Source organism: Coregonus clupeaformis, chromosome 12, assembly GCF_020615455.1.
Source record: "Coregonus clupeaformis isolate EN_2021a chromosome 12, ASM2061545v1, whole genome shotgun sequence".
NCBI classification, from domain to species: domain Eukaryota; kingdom Metazoa; phylum Chordata; class Actinopteri; order Salmoniformes; family Salmonidae; genus Coregonus; species Coregonus clupeaformis.
In genome coordinates, this window is record NC_059203.1 from 53683422 (window position 1) to 53701843 (window position 18422).

The 18422-nt window shown below is 43.3% G+C and overlaps 1 protein-coding gene across 5 annotated transcripts in view; it reads left to right on the forward strand.

Annotated features, from left to right (window-relative positions):
* Positions 1–18422, forward strand: part of LOC121577680 (transcription factor SOX-13) — a 59977-nt gene that overhangs the window by 14128 nt on the left and 27427 nt on the right. The window lies entirely within an intron of this gene.

Here is an 18422-nt window from a genome sequence, read left to right on the forward strand (position 1 = left end):
TCCTGACATTTAATCCTAGTAACAATTCCCTGTCTTAGGTCAGTTAGGATCCCCACTTTATTTTAAGAATGTGAAATGTCAGAATAATAGTTGAGAGAATTATTTATTTCAGCTTTTAATTATTTCATCTCATTCCCAGTGGGTCAGAGGTTTACATACACTCAATTAGTATTTGGTAGCATTGCCTTTAAATTGTTTAACTTGGGTCAAACATTTCGGGTAGCCTTCCACAAGCTTCCCACAATAAGTTGGGTGAATTTTGGCCCATTCCTCCTGACAGAGCTGGTGTAACTGAGTCAGGTTTGTAGGCCCCCTTGCTCGCACACGCTTTTTCAGTTCTGCCCACAAATTGTCTATAGGATTGAGGTCAGGGCTTTGTGATGGCCAGTCCAATACCTTGACTTTGTTGTCCTTAAGCCATTTTTCAACACAACTTTGGAAGTATGCTTGGGGTCATTGTCCATTTGGAAGACCCATTTGCGACCAAGCTTTAACTTCCTGACTAATGTCTTGAGATGTTGCTTAAATATATCCACATAATTTTCCTTCCTCATGATGCCATCTATTTTGTGAAGTGCACCAGTCCCTCCTGCAGCAAAGCACCCCCACAGCATGATGCTGCCACCCCCGTGCTTCACGGTTGGGATGGTGTTCATTTTGCAAGCCCTCCCCCCCTTTTCCTCCAAACATAACGATGGTCATTATGGCCAAACAGTTCTATTTTTGTTTCATCAGACCAGAGGACATTTCTCCAAAAAGTAAGATCTTTGTCCCCATGTGCAGTTGCAAACTGTAGTCTGGCTTTTTTATGGAGGTTTTGGAGCAGTGGCTTCTTCCTTGCTGAGCGGCCTTTCAGGTTATGTCGTTATAGGACTCGTTTTACTGTGGATATAGATACTTTTGTACCTGTTTCCTCCAGCATCTTCACAAGGTCCTTTGCTGTTGTTCTGGAATTGATTTGCACTTTTTTCGCACCAAAGTACGTTTATCTCTAGGAGACAGAAAGCGTCTCCTTCCTGAGCGGTATGACGGCTGCGTGGTCCCATGGTGTTTATACTTGCGTACTATTGTTTGTACAGATGAACGTGGTACCTTCAGTCGTTTGGAAATTGCTCCCAAGGATGAACCAGACTACAATACTTTTTCTGAGGTCTTGGCTGATTTTCTTTTGATTTTCCCATGATGTCAAGCAAAGAGGCACTGAGTTTGAAGGTAGGCCTTGAAATGCATCCACAGGTACACCTCCAATTGACTCAAATTATGTCAATTAGCCTATCAGAAGCTTCTAAAGCCATGACATCATTTTCTGGAATTTTCCAAGCTGTTTAAAGGCACAGTCAACTTAGTGTATGTACATTTCTGACCCACTGGAATTGTGATACAGTGAATTATAAGTGAAATAATCTGTGTCCTAACCGACTTGCCAAAACTGTAGTTTGTTAACAAGAAATGTGTGGAGTGGTTGAAAAACAAGTTTTAATGACTCCAACCTAAGTGTATGTAAACTTCTGACTTCAACTGTAAAATCGGTGCCTTCTTTAGAATCACCTGATGTTGTCCTTACTGCATAAAGAAATCTCCATGACAACACCTCAGAGCCATGGTCTGTCAGTCTATAAGGCCATCAGCAAACAGGGACCTATACACCCACACCCTCTCTCAGCCACATATGCTCTGTGCACAAGTGGGTGCCCTAAAGTAGTGGTCCTGAATGGGGCTTGGATATAAAGTGTGCCGGAGGTAAAGGAGACATCTCATTGTGTGGGCCTGCCCCTTTTGTCTGAGTTAGCCTGAAGGGGCAGGGGGTGGAGGGGGTGGGGTTTCTGCGAAAAGGGGCCCTTCATACACATCCTTTCTTCCCCTTCTCTTATTCTTTCTCTTTATTGGGAGTATGTTTGGTCTTTCTTTTCCTCCTCTCTGATAAATGCCACAGTATCCTTTTCTATCAACCACAATACATTGCCTGTTCCTGAGTCTGAGAGAGCTGGGGAGAGCAGATGAAAAGAAAGAGGCTGCTTTTTAACCTGCATTTCTGAAAAGCAGAAGAAAGGAGCCGCTGCGCCAGAGCCAGAGTCCCTTTCTCTTATTTTCTCTCCTTTCTCTCTTTTTGTGAAAAGTGTGGTTGTGTCATCAGCCTATTTATACGTCTTATTTAGAAAGCTTGCTCAGAGAGAAAGCAGAGAGAGGACACAGAGAAAGAAGAGAGGACACAGAGAAAGAAGAGAGGACACAGAGAAAGAAGAGAGGACACAGAGAAAGAAGAGAGGACACAGAGAAAGAAGAGAGGACACAGAGAAAGAGAGAGAACACAGAGAAAGAAAAGGGAGACCGCAAAAGGAGAGCAGGGCGCTCAAACTGTAGTTTTATATAATTAAAACTGCAATATGTAACTTTTTGGGCGACCTGACCAAATTCACATCAATGTGAGTTTGAGATCAATCATTCTCATTGAAAGCAAGTCTAAGAAGCGGTAGATCTGTTCTATGTGCGTTTATTTCTAAGCTTCTTGTTCTTACAGTGCATTCGGAAAGTATTCATACTACATTTTGTTACGTTACAGCCTTATTCTAAAATGGATTAAATTGTTTTTTCCCCCTCATCAATCTACACACAATACCCCATAATGACAATGCAAAAACTGGATTTTAGAAATATGACATTTACATAAGTATTCAGACCCTTTACTCAGTACTTTGTTGAAGCACCTGTGGCAGCGATTACAGCCTCGAGTCTTGTTGGGTATGACGCTACAAGCTTGGCACACCTGTATTTGGGGAGTTTCTCCCATTCTTCTCTGCAGATCCTCTCAAGCTCTGTCAGGTTGGATGGGGAGCGTTGCAGCACAACTATTTCTAGGTCTCTTGAGAGATGTTTGATCAGGCTAAAGTCCGAGCTCTGGCTGGACCACTCAAGGACATTCAGAGACTTGTCCCGAAGCCACTCCTGTGTTGTCTTGGCTGTGTGCTTACGGTCGTTGTCCTGTTGGAAGGTGAACCTTCACCCCAGTCTGAGGTCCTGGGTGCTCTGGAGCAGGTTTTCATCAAGGAACACTGTACTTTGCTCCGTTCATCTTCAATCCTGACTAGTCTCCCAGTCCCTGCTGCTGAAAAACATCCCCACAGCATGATGCTGCCACCATGCTTCACCGTAGGGATGGTGCCAGGTTACCTCCAGACGTGATGCTTGGCATTTAGGCCAAATAGTTCAATCTTGGTTTCATCAGACCAGAGAATTTTGTTTCTCATGGTCTGAGAGTCCTTTAGGTGCCTTTTGGCAAACTCCAAGTGGGCTGTCATGTGCCTTTTACTGAGGAGTGGCTTCCGTCTGGCCACTCTACCATAAAGGCCTGATTGGTGGAGTGCTGCCGAGATGGTTGTCCTTCTGGAAGGTTCTCCCATCTCCACAGAGGAACTCTGGAGCTCTGTCGGAGTGACCATCGGGTTCTTGGTCACCTCCCTGACCAAGGCCCTTCTCCCCTGATTGCTCAGTTTGGCCGGGCGGCCAGCTCTAGGAAGAGTCTTGGAGGCCACTGTGTTCTTGGACCTTCAATGCTGCAGAAATGTGTTGGTACCCTTCTCCAGATCTGTGCCTCGACACAATCCTGTCTCGGATCTCTACGGACAATTCCTTCGACCTCATGGCTTGGTTTTTGCTCTGACATGCACTGTCAACTGTGGGACCTTATATAGACCGGTGTGTACCTTTCCAAATCATGTCCAATCAATTGAATTTACCACACGTGGACTCCAATCAAGTTGTAGAAACATCTCAAGGATGATCAATGGAAACAGGATGCACCTGAGCTCAATTTCGAGTCTCATAGCAAAGGGTCTGAATACTTATGTAAATAAGGTATTTCAGTTTTTCTTTATTTATAAATGAGCAAATATTTCTAAAAACCTGTTTTCGCTTTGTCATTATGGGGTATTGTTTGTAGATTGATGAGGGGAAAAAATTATGTATGCCTTTTTAGAGTAAGGCTGCAACGTAACAAAATGTGGAAAAAGGGAAGGGGTTTGAATACTTTCAGTTTTTGCTTCTTTTACTGAAAATAGTCTTTCTGGTTATGAAACATATATTTCCCAGCGGTTTAGATAGTAAAATGATTCTCTACACTATACTGACATTTGTTCTAAACTATTCTAATTTTAACAACCAGGAAATGGCAGAGCGATTTCTGCATAGTGCATCTTTAACAAAGTGAACATGGGCCTCCTGTAGCTCAGTTGGTAGAGCATGGTGCTTGCAATGCCAGGGTTGTGGGTTCGTTTCCCACGGGGGGCCAGTATGAAAAATGTATGCACTCACTAACTGTAAGTCGCTCTTGTCACGGTTTCGGCCGAGGCTGCTCCTTCTCCTTGTTCGGGCAGGCTTCGGCGGTCGTCGTCTCCGGAGTACTAGCTGCCACCGTTCTATGTTTCTATGTTTGATTGGTTTTGTCTGTGTTGCTACACCTGTTCCTTATTAGTGTTTATTAGGTGTCCTATTTAGTTCTCTTGAGTTTGGTCAGGTGTTGTGTGTAATTGTTTCCGTGTCACGTTGTGTGCTAGTTCGACATTTTCTGTTCTCTCTGTATTTTGTGTTTTGAGAGAGAGTTCCGCACTTTGTGCGCCTTAGCATACTTTACTGTTGTGCGTAAAGTTCGCCTGTAGCCTGTTGCCGTGTTTGGCTCATTTTGGACTTTACTAAAGTCGCTGTTCGTAACCTCTGTGTGTCCTGCGCCTGATTCTACACCACCTCTACACTCAACCCTGACAGCTCTGGATAAGAGCGTCTGCTAAATGACTAAAATGTAAAATGTAAAACATGTCAGTGGCATCAGTGTGTGTAAGTTTGACATGTTAAAAGTGAAGTGGAATATACTACCAAGTAATTTGTATTAGTTTTGTGTGTGTGTGGGGCGAGACAGAGGGGGATGTCTTGGGGCTGTCCCTGTGCTCCACATGGAAAAATAGTGATTTTTACCGGTGTATCCTTGAGTTCCCAACACTGCTCTTTTTGTGGTGAGATCTGGCCATCAACCACAGAGAACAACACTAATTCAACATCAGCTAGCTCTCCTCTGGCCGTATCACACTTTACAACTCCTCACGGTGCAGGGCCTGTGTGTGTGTGTGTGTGTGTGTGTGTGTGAGAGAAAGTGAATGAGTCTGTTGTCTGTGTGAGTGTATTGTGTAGCCATTGTGTAGCCCCCTGGGTTCAGCCAGGAGAACAGAGGACGAGGAGAGGAAGGGTAGGAAAGCTTTTGTATGTGTTGCCCTGAGAGCTCAGTTCCTAATGAGACACAGTCAGCAACACAGCACAAGAAACCTGCTTCAGACCCTACCCATTCTGAGGCAGAAAGCAAGCGCGTGTATGTGTGCGTACGTACGTGTGTGAGAGAGATAAATGTTGTCCGGCAGAACACTATAAGAGAAACAACCATGCCATCCGCAACACTGTATCAGATTGAGTTTCTGTCATCTTACCAACCCCTCCGCCTCCATAAAAATCTAATATCAAATATAGACAGACACACAGTAGCCGCCGAATGTCGGGGTCATCATGACAGGCACATGTATGTGTTGAGTTGTTCTCTCACCACAAGGCTTATTATACTAAACACCTGACACATGGTCTGGGCCTAAGGCTGTCTATGAGCCAGGGGGGACTGAGAGAGGAACATGTTCCTGGGAACCCACTGTGGATCCAGGTCTTCATCTCAACTTAATTAATTAGCCCAAGTTAAACTATTTAAAATATTCTTGGTAACTATTTTAAAGGGATGGCATTTGTCATATATTTTTCTGAGAAAATCTCTAAATGAGTGATTCAAAGTGTCTTTCAGTTAATTGGTGGCATTTAACAAGGCAGATACTAATTGATGGTCATCTTCAGTGAGATCCAGCATCCACAGTGGGGTTGAATCCACAGCTCCAGTCAGTCTGTGTTAATCCACTGCATTATGTGGCATGGAGAGAAGCAGATGGAATCTTTTGTATCACCAATGAAAGGAGAGTGAATGTCCGTCCGATCGCTGTTTGCTGCTCCCGAGCCGAGTGTGATCTTTATTTGAATCAGTTATACAACCATATACAATCATATCGTCTTACTAAACTCTGTGTCAACACACATGTTGCTCAGGTCAATTAAAAAATACTGCTTGGGAGCAGAAAACGTTGAACAGATACAATATATACTCTTTTCATTAACATATTGTTTCTAGCCCAGCCCCTGTGCTATATTTGAATGTCCTCTCTTTCCCTAATTTATGGTGTTCCCGTTTCAGGCAGGCGGCCAAGAAACCCCCATAAAGCATAAAGGTGGCATTGTTAGTAGTTATGTGCTCCTGGACATCCCAGCGATGTATCACACACCTAGATCACACCTGTGGGTCCAGCTATTTGATCCTTATCATACATTCATGTTCTAGATATGGTCACAAGGGCAAAACATATATGATGCAAATTATTTGCTTGTTTGGCTCAAAGAACGTGAACATGGAGAGGGAGGAGGGATAGAGGGAGAGGAAGTAAGAGATGGTTAGAGGGATATAGAGAGACAGGGATGGAGCTAGAGAGAAAGAGTTAGGAAGAGAGTTGGAAGGAAACATAGAAAGAGAGAGAAGTCACAGAGAGAGTTCAGTCTGCAGAGTGGCTTTGTGCTGTCCTGTCCTGAGAGAGAGTTAGATGGCTATTCTGTGCCTGAAAGAACATGACGTGTTTCAGCATCACCAGTGCTCTGCCGTGGAGGGGTCCTCTGGGTCTGTGGACCTCCACACTCACCACACCTAAGAGGTACCTCTCCGTAACCTTACTCTCCCCTTCACAACCCCTTCCTCTCCGTTTCTCTCTGATTGGGTCCTAAATGGTAAGTGACCGACTGCTTGTTTCTCTAGGGTTGTCGTTAAAGACTTGCTATGATGTATTGTACTGCATTGTTTAGCTGGTGTGGAAATATAGACATTTCATGGTAAAATGGTTAATTAACAATGACCTTACCTTTTTGTTTTGTTTGGGATTCAGATTAACCAGCACCACAAAATACAATTTAGTGTGAAGTTATTGCCATTATTACCATATTAACAGTAACACTAACTGAGATATGACTGTGTAAAAAAGTGTTATTAAACATTAGGCAGAGTGAATGGCTCTACAGGGGTTTCATAACTTCATTCTCCCAGGGAGGACCATGGGACTAGAGTCCCACTAAGCGTCTGCAGCTGTGCTATGGTGCACCTGTTATTTTCAAAAGGGTTGTGTCCCAGCCACCGATCAGGCTTTAATGTTGGCATCGCCAGACTCACCTGCCACTGTGCCAGGCCCCTGGGTATAAGGGAACCAACCACGCTGGGCTACAGAACAATTGCACGTCAACATGCTAACTTTGCTAGAGCATTTAAACATTCCTAAAGCAGGTTTGATTGTATCCAGCCTTAGGTACTTAAAGGCTTGGGACAACTTAACACAACTTTAGACAAACAGTTTGGAAGTTAGACAAACAGTTTGGAAACGTTTCTTCCACCAGTTCTCTGTGTTTGAGTGTCTCTCTCTGCCCTGAGGAGTCCCTGCAGAGCTTCTGTCTTTAGAGCTGTCAGTCTCAGAGTTCACCATGGCAGTGTTTATTAAAATAATTCAGCCACTTGATCAGCCATTGTGTACTTGCATGGAACTGGCTCAGCGCTCTCTCTCTGGCTCAGCTCTCTCTCTGGCTCAGCTCCCCCCTAACTAAAGATAGAGGGAGAACAACCGAATGCCTTTGCATTGCAGATGCCCTGTGGTGAGATGTTGGGTTTACACATTACAACATGTTTGGTAACTGAATCTTTTGTGTTGACTTTTTAGTGCATCGTGGGAAGAGTTCGATTTCAGAGGTGTCACAGCTCAAAGACTCAGTGCTGATCTTATCTCTGAGGTTTAGATGCGCTCCCTCCCTTTCTTCCATCCACTCTCATCCTTCCTCCCTCCTTTCCTAGAAGGAATCACTGATCTGCACATGACTGGATTGGTGAAGGCAATGTAGTGGATGTTGCTTTCACCTGTCTCTGAGTTGACTGCAACAGTCTTGGAAATGTATTTTGTTGCTGCACTTTAGAAAAGTGCAAACTCTGTTGAACTGCAATACTGTCCCAAATTGATTTAATTGTTTTGAATTGTTCATTTTAAATACATGCTCCAGTTTATTAGTGTATGATGTCATGACAGTCCCAAGCTACTGAATTTACCAGGAGTCTTTGTGGTGAGGCTCATAGAATCGATCTGTGGTCAGGTCTATGGTAGTTGTAAGGTTTGCTGTGTTATGAAGGGCTGCGGTCAGCTAACTGCTGTGTTCTATAATAATACAATTTATGTTTGTTACACCCACCATCTCAGATGGTTCTGAAATCATTTCTGTAGTTAGAAACAGATAAGATTAGCATTTATGAAACATTATTTTGTTAATTTAATTTGATGTCTGAGAGATTAGGCCTAATTGATTGCACCCAAATTGACCATTTAAATTTATAGGATTCATATAATCTTCAATAAATATAGTACCTAACATCTGATTTGGAACATAATTCTTCCTAACAACGAGTAAGACATGAGGAATCAAATAAAATGATAAAAAGCCACCCATGGACCCCCAAACACCTTACGCAAATCCAGTGGCAGTCGGTGCCGTTTATGATGAGGGAGGATTCTTTGGGGTTTTTTATGAGCGTGGTCTTATTTCTATTACAGCATATTGGATGACTGTCATTCATATTCCATTCACCCAGTTCAATGTAACATCGATACGTTTAGGCTACTACATGGTACTCAAATTTTCCCTATACCCATCATGAGGTTGCTACATCCTAGCCTATGAATAAAAGTTTACAACGTATATGCACACAGGTCGAGAGAAATTTGAAGTGGACAGACAGTGACACATTCAATACCGCCTTGCACACTCTTGCCTGCATCTAGCTGATCTAGGGTGTAATCATTAGTCCAACAGTTGCAAACGAGAGTTTCTATTGGACTAATTCAGGTAAGTTTATCCCCATTTCGTTCCGTTTGCTTCCGTTTAAGAAACGTTTTCAACAGAATCGGCGGAATGAATACACCCCTGATCGCACGTAAAGACAGTTTACTTTCATAGCAGCCACGTTGTATTCCTTCTCTCCTCCTCTTACCTTTTCCCTTCGTTTGTGGACTTCAATGCACAACACATCAGCTGTATGTGACCAGGTGCAAAAACCTTTTCATGCCAAACCATGTCATAACCGCTACACACAGCCTACATTGTTGTCACCATATTAGCTAAAGTAACGTCATAGTCAACATAGCTAATAGAAATAGCACGCTAGTAAACCCGCTACAATCATGCAGTAACGTTACAGTGCATAGTCAGTAAACAGTTTAGCAGTTACACCGGGAGGCCCCGGTGGCAATACATTTGTAAAACCAAAAGCTTACCTTAACTTGGAAGAGTACCAATGTTGTGTTGGGTAGTCAGCCAGCTAGCTAACATAGCATCCATCTGTTTGAGTAGGCTAAACTAGCTAGCTGCATTTGCTAGCTAAGTAAGTGAAACTTAAAGTTCAAAAAATGACACTCTCTCTCTTGCTTCTCCTTCATTTTTGAAGAAATTACAGTGGCTTGTGAAAGTATTCACCTCCCCTTGGCAGTTTTCCTATTTTGTTGCCTTTACAACCTAGAATTAAAATGGATTTTTTGGGGGTTTGTATCATTTGATTTACACAACATGCCTACCACTTTGAAGATGCAAAATATTTTTTATTGTGAAACAAACAAGAAATAAGACTAAAAAACTGAACTTGAGCGTGTATACAGTGGGGGAAAAAAGTATTTAGTCAGCCACCAATTGTGCAAGTTCTCCCATTTAAAAAGATGAGAGAGGCCTGTAATTTTCATCATAGGTACACGTCAACTATGACAGACAAAATGAGAAAAAAAAATCCTGAAAATCACATTGTAGGATTGTTAATGCATTTATTTGCAAATTATGGTGGAAAATAAGTATTTGGTCAATAACAAAAGTTTCTCAATACTTTGTTATATACCCTTTGTTGGCAATGACACAGGTCAAACGTTTTCTGTAAGTTTTCACAAGGTTTTCACACACTGTTGCTGGTATTTTGGCCCATTCCTCCATGCAGATCTCCTCTAGAGCAGTGATGTTTTGGGGCTTTCGCTGGGCAACACGGACTTTCAACTCCCTCCAAAGATTTTCTATGGGGTTGAGATCTGGAGACTGGCTAGGCCACTCCAGGACCTTGAAATGCTTCTTACGAAGCCACTCCTTCGTTGCCCGGGCGGTGTGTTTGGGATCATTGTCATGCTGAAAGACCCAGCCACGTTTCATCTTCAATGCCCTTGCTGATGGAAGGAGGTTTTCACTCAAAATCTCACGATACATGGCCCCATTCATTCTTTCCTTTACACGGTTCAGTCGTCCTGGTCCCTTTGCAGAAAAAACAGCCCCAAAGCATGATGTTTCCACCCCCTATGCTTCACAGTAGGTATGGTGTTCTTTGGATGCAACTCAGCATTCTTTGTCCTCCAAACACGACGAGTTGAGTTTTTACCAAAAAGTTCTATTTTGGTTTCATCTGACCATATGACATTCTCCCAATCCTCTTCTGGATCATCCAAATGCACTCTAGCAAACTTCAGACGGGCCTGGACATGTACTGGCTTAAGCAGGGGGACACGTCTGGCACTGCAGGATTTGAGTCCCTGGCGGCGTAGTGTGTTACTGATGGTAGGCTTTGTTACTTTGGTCCCAGCTCTCTGCAGGTCATTCACTAGGTCCCCCCGTGTGGTTCTGGGATTTTTGCTCACCGTTCTTGTGATCATTTTGACCCCACGGGGTGAGATCTTGCGTGGAGCCCCAGATCGAGGGAGATTATCAGTGGTCTTGTATGTCTTCCATTTCCTAATAATTGCTCCCACAGTTGATTTCTTCAAACCAAGCTGCTTACCTATTGCAGATTCAGTCTTCCCAGCCTGGTGCAGGTCTACAATTTTGTTTCTGGTGTCCTTTGACAGCTCTTTGGTCTTGGCCATAGTGGAGTTTGGAGTGTGACTGTTTGAAGTTGTGGACAGGTGTCTTTTATACTGATAACAAGTTCAAACAGGTGCCATTAATACAGGTAACGAGTGGAGGACAGAGGAGCCTCTTAAAGAAGAAGTTACAGGTCTGTGAGAGCCAGAAATCTTGCTTGTTTGTAGGTGACCAAATACTTACATTCCACCATAATTTGCAAATAAATTCATAAAAAATCCTACAATGTGATTTTCTGGATTTTTCTTTTCTCATTTTGTCTGTCATAGTTGACGTGTACCTATGATGAAAATTACAGGCCTCTCTCATCTTTTTAAGTGGGAGAACTTACACAATTGGTGGCTGACTAAAACTTTTTTCCACCACTGTAACTATTCACCCCCCCCAAAGTCAATACTTTGTAGAGCCACCTTTTGCAGCAATTACAGCTGCAAGCTTCGAACATCTAGCCATTTGGATTTTTGCCCATTCTTCAAGGCAAAACTTCTCCAGTTCCTTCAAGTTGGATGGGTTCCGCTGGTGTACAGCAATCTTTAAGTCATACCACAGATTCTCCATTGGATTGAAGTCTGGGCTTTGACTAGGCCATTCCAAGACATTTAAATGTTTCCCCTTAAACCACTCCAGTGTTGCTTTAGCAGTATGCTTAGGGTCATTGTCCTGCTGGAAGGTGAACCTCCGTCCCAGTCTCAAATTTCTGGAAGACTGAAACAGGTTTTCCTCAAGAATTTCCCTGTATTTAGCACCATCCATCATTCCTTCAATTCTGACCAGTTTCCCAGTCCTGATGGAAAAACATCCCCACAGCATGATGCTGCCACCAACATGCTTCACGTGGGGATGGTGTTCTCGGGGGGATGAGAGGTGTTGGGTTTGCGCCAGACATAGCGTTTTCCTTGATGGCCAAAAAGCTCAATTTTAGTCTCATCTGACCAGAGTACCATCTTCCATATGTTTGGGGAGTCCCCAACATTGTTTTTGACGAACACCAAATTATTTATTTAAGCAATGGCTTTCTCTGGCCACTCTTCCATAAAGCCCAGCTCTGTGGAGTGTACGGCTTAAAGTGGTCCTAGTTTCTGATATTTTTTTATAACCCAACCATGATCTGTACTTCTCCACAACTTTGTCCCGACCTGTTTGGAGAGCTCCTTGGTCTTCATGGTGCCTCTTGCTTGGTGGTGCCCCTTGCTTAGTGGTGTTGTAGACTCTGGGGCCTTTCAGAACAGGTGTATTTATACTGAGGTCATGTGACAGATCATGTGACACTTAGATTGCACACAGGTGGACTTTATTTAACTGATTATGTGACTTCTGAAGATAATTGGTTGCACCAGATCTTATTTAGGGGCTTCATAGCAAAGGGGGTGAATACATATGCACGCACCACTTTTCCTGAATTTATTTTGTAGAATCTTTTTAAAGAAGTTATTTTTTTATTTTCACTTCACCAATTTGGACTATTTTGTGTATGTCCATTACATGAAATCCAAATAAAAATCCATTTCAATTACAGGTTGTAATGCAACAAAATAGGAAAAACGCCAAGGGGGATGAATACTTTTGCAAGGCACTGTAATTTCTTCAAAACTGTTAAACTATTCTCTCTCTCTCTCCCTTTGAGTCAAATACTCACCACATTTGATGCACTGCAGTGCTAGCTAGATGTAGCTTATGCTTTCAGTACTAGATTCATTCTCTGATCCTTTGATTGGGTGGACAACATATCAGTTCATGCTGCAAAAACTCTGATAGGTTGGAGGACTTCCTCCGGAAGTTGTCATAATTACTGTGTAAGTCTTTGGAAGGGGGTGAGAACAATGAGTCTCCTAGGTTTTGTATTGAAGTCAATGTACAGAGGAGTACGGAAGCTAGCTGTCCTCCGGCTACACCATGGTGCTACCCTAAAGAGTGCTGTTGATGCTACTGTAGAGCTTCATTGCAAAACAGTGTGTTTTAACCAATTATTTGGTGACGTGAATATTTGTAGTATAGTTTTATCTAAAAAGTATAACTTTGTTTTACAATTTTTATGAAATTCACTGAGGAGGATGGTCCTCCCCTTCCTCCTCTGAGGAGCCTCCACTGCGCCAATCCCACCCCAACAACCAGTATACCGTATCATATTTCTGTCTGACAAGTAGTATGGAGCTGCTGCTTAGAGTATTGCTTCTTCATCCTATGTAATGTATTCCCTGTGAATCTGGTGATGTTTTTTCCCCCTGCTAGTCTTATCTGTTTCTAACTACATAAATGATTTCAGAACAATCTGCGATGGTGGGTGGCACACTTTACAATTCTACATGGGATTTGTGTGGAGAGCATTGATAAGCTCTGGAGGCCCGAGACGAGGCAAGCCCTAGCATTGTCTGAGCTGTGACTCTACAGCATTGTTTAACTCTAAGATTAGATATGGACCCCGGACCTCAATCCCAGAAAACCTCCACACACACCTTAATGCATACCAGGCTGTCAGCAGGTCTGTAACTGAGTCAGATTCATTCTGGGCATGCCTTTGTGTCCGTGGACACAGAGAGAGAGTGGTGACCAGTTATATGGTCAGGTGCTGCAAAGAAGGACCTAGAAAAACTGCAGCTGGCCCAGAACAGAGCGGCATGTCCTACTCTTCACTGTGTTCAGAGGGCTAATATCAATACTATGCATCAGTCAATCAATCAAATGTATTTATAATGCCCCTTTTACATCAGCAGTTGTCACAAAGTGTTTATACAGAAACCGAGCCTAAAACCCCATAGAGCAAGCAATGCAGATGTAGAAGCATGGTGGCTAGGAAAAACTCCCTAGAAAGGCTGGAATCTAAGAAGAAACCTAGAGAGGAACCAGGCTCTGAGGGGTGGCCATTCCTCTTCTGGCTGTGCTGGTGGAGATTATAAGAGTACATGGCCATTAAGGCCAGATCTTTCTTCAAGATGTTCAAACGTTCATAGATGACCAGCAGGGTCAAATAATAATCACAGTGGTTATAGAGGGTGCAACAAGTCAGCACCTCAGGAGTAAATGTCAGTTGGCTTTTCATAACCGAGCATTCAGAGGTCGAGACAGTAGGTGCGGAGTAGCACGAACAGTGAACAGGTCAGGGTTCCATAGCTGCAGGCAGAACAGCAGAAACTGGACCAGTAGCACGTCCGGTGAACAGGTTGGGATTACATGCCAGTCTCACTTGGCTAAAAGTAAAGGAGAGGCTCACTGCATCACTTCTTGTTTTTAATTTGTTGAAAATTCCAAATTGTTTTCATAGTCAACTTACCCACAGCACTGACACACACTTACCCCACCAGACATGCCACCAGGGGTCTTTTCACAGTCCCCAAATCCAGAACAAATTCAAGAAAACGTACAGTATTATATAGAGCAGGATTCCCCAACTGGCGGCCCAACTGTGCAAATTTATTGTAAGACTGTAAAAACACCAGGAAATCAGCTCCAAGTTATTTAAATCTGTTCCCAAGTATTCCCACGCATAATAGAAAGACACGTGATTGTATACAAATGTAATCAAGGTTTGAAATGACTATGTTTTAGTCAAATATTATATCTGTTTGGGCTTCTACAAATTATTTGCAATTATGTTCCGGCCCCCTGACCATCCACTCAAGAAAAGATCGGCCCGCGGCTGAATCTAGTTGATGATCCCTGATATAGAGCCATGATTTCATGGAATTCCCTTCCATCTCAGACTGCTCAAGTGAACAGCAAACCTGGTTTAAAAAAACAGATAAAGCAACGCCTCTCCCCTATTTACCTAGATATTTTGTGTGTAAGGTACTCATATATATAGTACCAGTCAAAAGTTTGGACACACCTACTCATTCAAGGGTTTTTCTTTATTTTTATGATTTTCTACATTGTAGAATAATGAAATAACACATATGGAATCAAAAAAGTGTTAAACAAATCAAAATATATTTTATATTTGAGATTCTTCAAATAGCCACCCTTGATGACCGCTTTGCACACTCTTGACATTCTCTCAACCAGCTTCACCTGGAATGCTTTTCCAACAGTCTTGAAGGAGTTCCCACATATGCTGAGCACTTGTTGGCTGCTTTCCTTCACTCTGCCGTCCGACTCATCCCAAACCATCTCAATTGGGTTGAGGTCGGGGGATTGTGGAGGCCAGGTCATCTGATGCAGCACTCCATCACTCTCCTTCTTGGTAAAATAGCCCTTACACAGCCTGGAGGTGTGTTGGGTCATTGTCCTATTGAAAAACAAATGATAGTCCCACTAAGCCCAAACCAGATGGGATGGCGTATTGCTGCAGAATGCTGTGGTAGCCATGCTGGTTAAGTGTGCCTTGAATTCTAAATAAATCATAAACAGTGTCACCAGCAAAGCACCCCCACACAATAACACCTCCTCCTCCATGTTTTACGTTGGGAACTACACATGCGGAAATCATCCGTTCACCCACACTGCGTCTCACAAAGACACAGCGGATGGAACCAAAAATCTCAAATTTGGACTCCAGACCAAAGGACAAATTTCCACCGGTCTAATGTGGCGCAGTGGTCTAAGGCACTGCATCGCAGTGCTAGCTGTGCCACTAGAGATCCTGGTTCGAATCCAGGCTCTGTCGTAGCCGGCCGCGACCGGGAGACCCATGGGGCGTTGCACAATTGGCCCAGAGTCGTCCAGGGTAGGGGAGGGAATGGCCGGCAGGGATGTAGCTCAGTTGGTAGAGCATGGCGTTTGCAACGCCAGGGTTGTGGGTTCGATTCCCACGGGGGGCCAGAATGAAAAATAAAATAATGTATGTACTCACTAACTGTAAGTCGCTCTGGATAAGAGCGTCTGCTAAATGACTAAAATGTAAAAAATGTAAATGTAATGTCCATTGCTCCTGTTTCTTGGCCCAAGCAGGTCTCTTCTTCTTATTGGTGTCCTTTAGTAGTTGTTTCTTTGCAACAATTCGACCATGAAGGCCTGACTCACACATTCCCCTCTGAACAGTTGATGATGAGATGTGTCTGTGACTTGAACTGTGTGAAGCATTTATTTGGGCTGCAATTTCTGAGGCTAGTAACTCTAATGAACTTATCCTCTGCAGCAGAGGTAACTCTGGGTCTTCCATTCCTGTGGCGGTCCTCATGAGAGCCAGTTTCATCATAGCGCTTGATGGTTTTTGCGATTGCACTTGAAGAAACTTTCAAAGTTCTTGAAATATTCCATATTGACTGACCGTCATGTCCCCCCCCCTTGTCACAACACAACTGATTGGCTCAAACGCATTAAGAAGGAAAGAAATTACACAAATTAACTTTTAAGAAGGCACACCTGTTAATTGAAAAGCATTCCAGGTAACTACCTCATTTAGCTGGTTGAGAGAATGCCAAGAGTATGCAAAGCTGTCATCAAGGCAAAGCGTGGCTATTTGAAGAATCTCAAATATAAAATATATTTAGATTTGTTTAACACTTTTTTGGTTATTACATGATTCCATATGTGTTATTTCATAGTTTTGATGTCTTTACTATTATTCTACAATGTAAAAAATAGTAAAAATAAAGAAAAACCCTGTAATGAGTAGGTGTGTCCACATTTTTGACTGGTAGTGTATATGTAGGCGATGTGTGATGTTTAAAATGTATGTTGTTCTGTCCTTGAGCTGTTCCTGTCTATTAATGTTCTGTACTCCTGTAGCTCAGTTGGTAGAGCATGGTGCTTGCAACGCCAAGGTTGTGGGATCGATTCCCACGGGGGGCCAGTATGAAAAATGTATGCACTCACTAACTGTAAGTCGCTCTGGATAAGAGCGTCTGCTAAATGACTAAAATGTAAATGTAAAAATGTATTATTTCATGTTTCATGTTTTGTGTGGACCCCAGGAAGAGTAGCTGCTGCTATCGCAACAGTTAATGGGGATCCTAATAAAATACCCCCCCAAAACTCTCTCACACTTCCTGCCACCAACACCCCCCACAGGGAACCATCATCACTCCTTAAACATTAGGAACAGTCAAATGAACAGAGTGTTTGAGGTGTGCAGAGGGAGGGGACTTGAGTGGATTCTGGAGGTTGTTGCCACAGGCATTATTGCCCATCCTCTATGTTCAGGAAGTTCAGACTTTATTAAGCTCATCCCCACCCCCTCATATATACATACACCCTATGGCTTGTAATCTGTGGTGTTGAGAACTAGAGTTCACCGTCCAACACATTAAAGGCTCTGTAAAGCCATTGGTGAATGTATTAGTTCTCATCTCTCTCTCTCTCTCTCTCTCTCTCTCTCTCTCTCTCTCTCTCACTCTCACTCTCACTCTCACTCTCACTCTCACTCTCACTCTCACCTCACCTCACTCACTCACTCACTCACTCACTCACTCACTCACTCACTCACTCACTCACTCACTCACTCACTCACTCACTCACTCACTCACTCACTCACTCACTCACTCACTCACTCACTCACTCACTCACTCACACACACAGGTTTAGAGCCTTGGCCTCTGGCAGGCAGGTGGCTTTGTGTAGAGACAGAATGTGAACGGGGGGAGGAACTCTAATCACTATGCGCTCTGCATTTTCCCCTCTGTTCCCGGGTCGGTCGACACATTCTGCTGGCATTGTTATCTGTACTGTTTCCTGCAGCTCGCAGCTTTTGTCCGTCTCTCGCCCATTGTCCCGGCTTCCTTTGTTCCCTCCGTCTAACAATGGCTTTTGTCTCTCTCTTTATATATATATATATGTGTGTGTGTGTGCACTTTTTGCCCTGTGTGTTCTGTTTGTTTTGTTCTCCTGTCTGGTGTGTTTTTCTTTCCTCCTGCAGCGGAGGTGGGGAAAAAACACAGCTGAAGTTGGAGAGTTCATTAAGGTTCATCCTCTCTCTCTCTAACTGCCCTCTCAACCTGACTTCACTCCATCTCTCTCTTTCTGTCTTTCTCTCTTTTGTTTTTCTCTGTCTCTTTATGCTTGTGTGTATGTGTGTGTGTGTGTGTGTGTGTGTGTGAGATGTGCAGTCTTTACCTTGTCATGATTAACTTTCCCTGACACCTACAATGTCTCCCAAACTAGAAGTTAGGATTTCAAGCTAAAGGTACAGTTGACGTGTGTGTGTGTGTGTGTTCACAGTATGTCCTCTGTTCCCTATGCAAAGCAGTGGCCCTATACACACCCACACCTAAAGCTCAGAGACTCAGAGATGGTCACACCTGGAAAGGCTTATGGTCTCATTACAGCTATTACAGACAGATCACAGTGTGTGTCTGTGTGTGTGTGTGTGTGTGTGGTTAGCTCCAGACGTGCAGTAAAGTTCAGAGTTGGGCAGTCAAAGCGACACTCAGTCAGTGGAGTGTGTGTTGTTGTGCGGCCTCTTTGTAAGGCATGTGGGCAGAACAGCGTTTGCATTGCTTTCCCCCTACATGTTC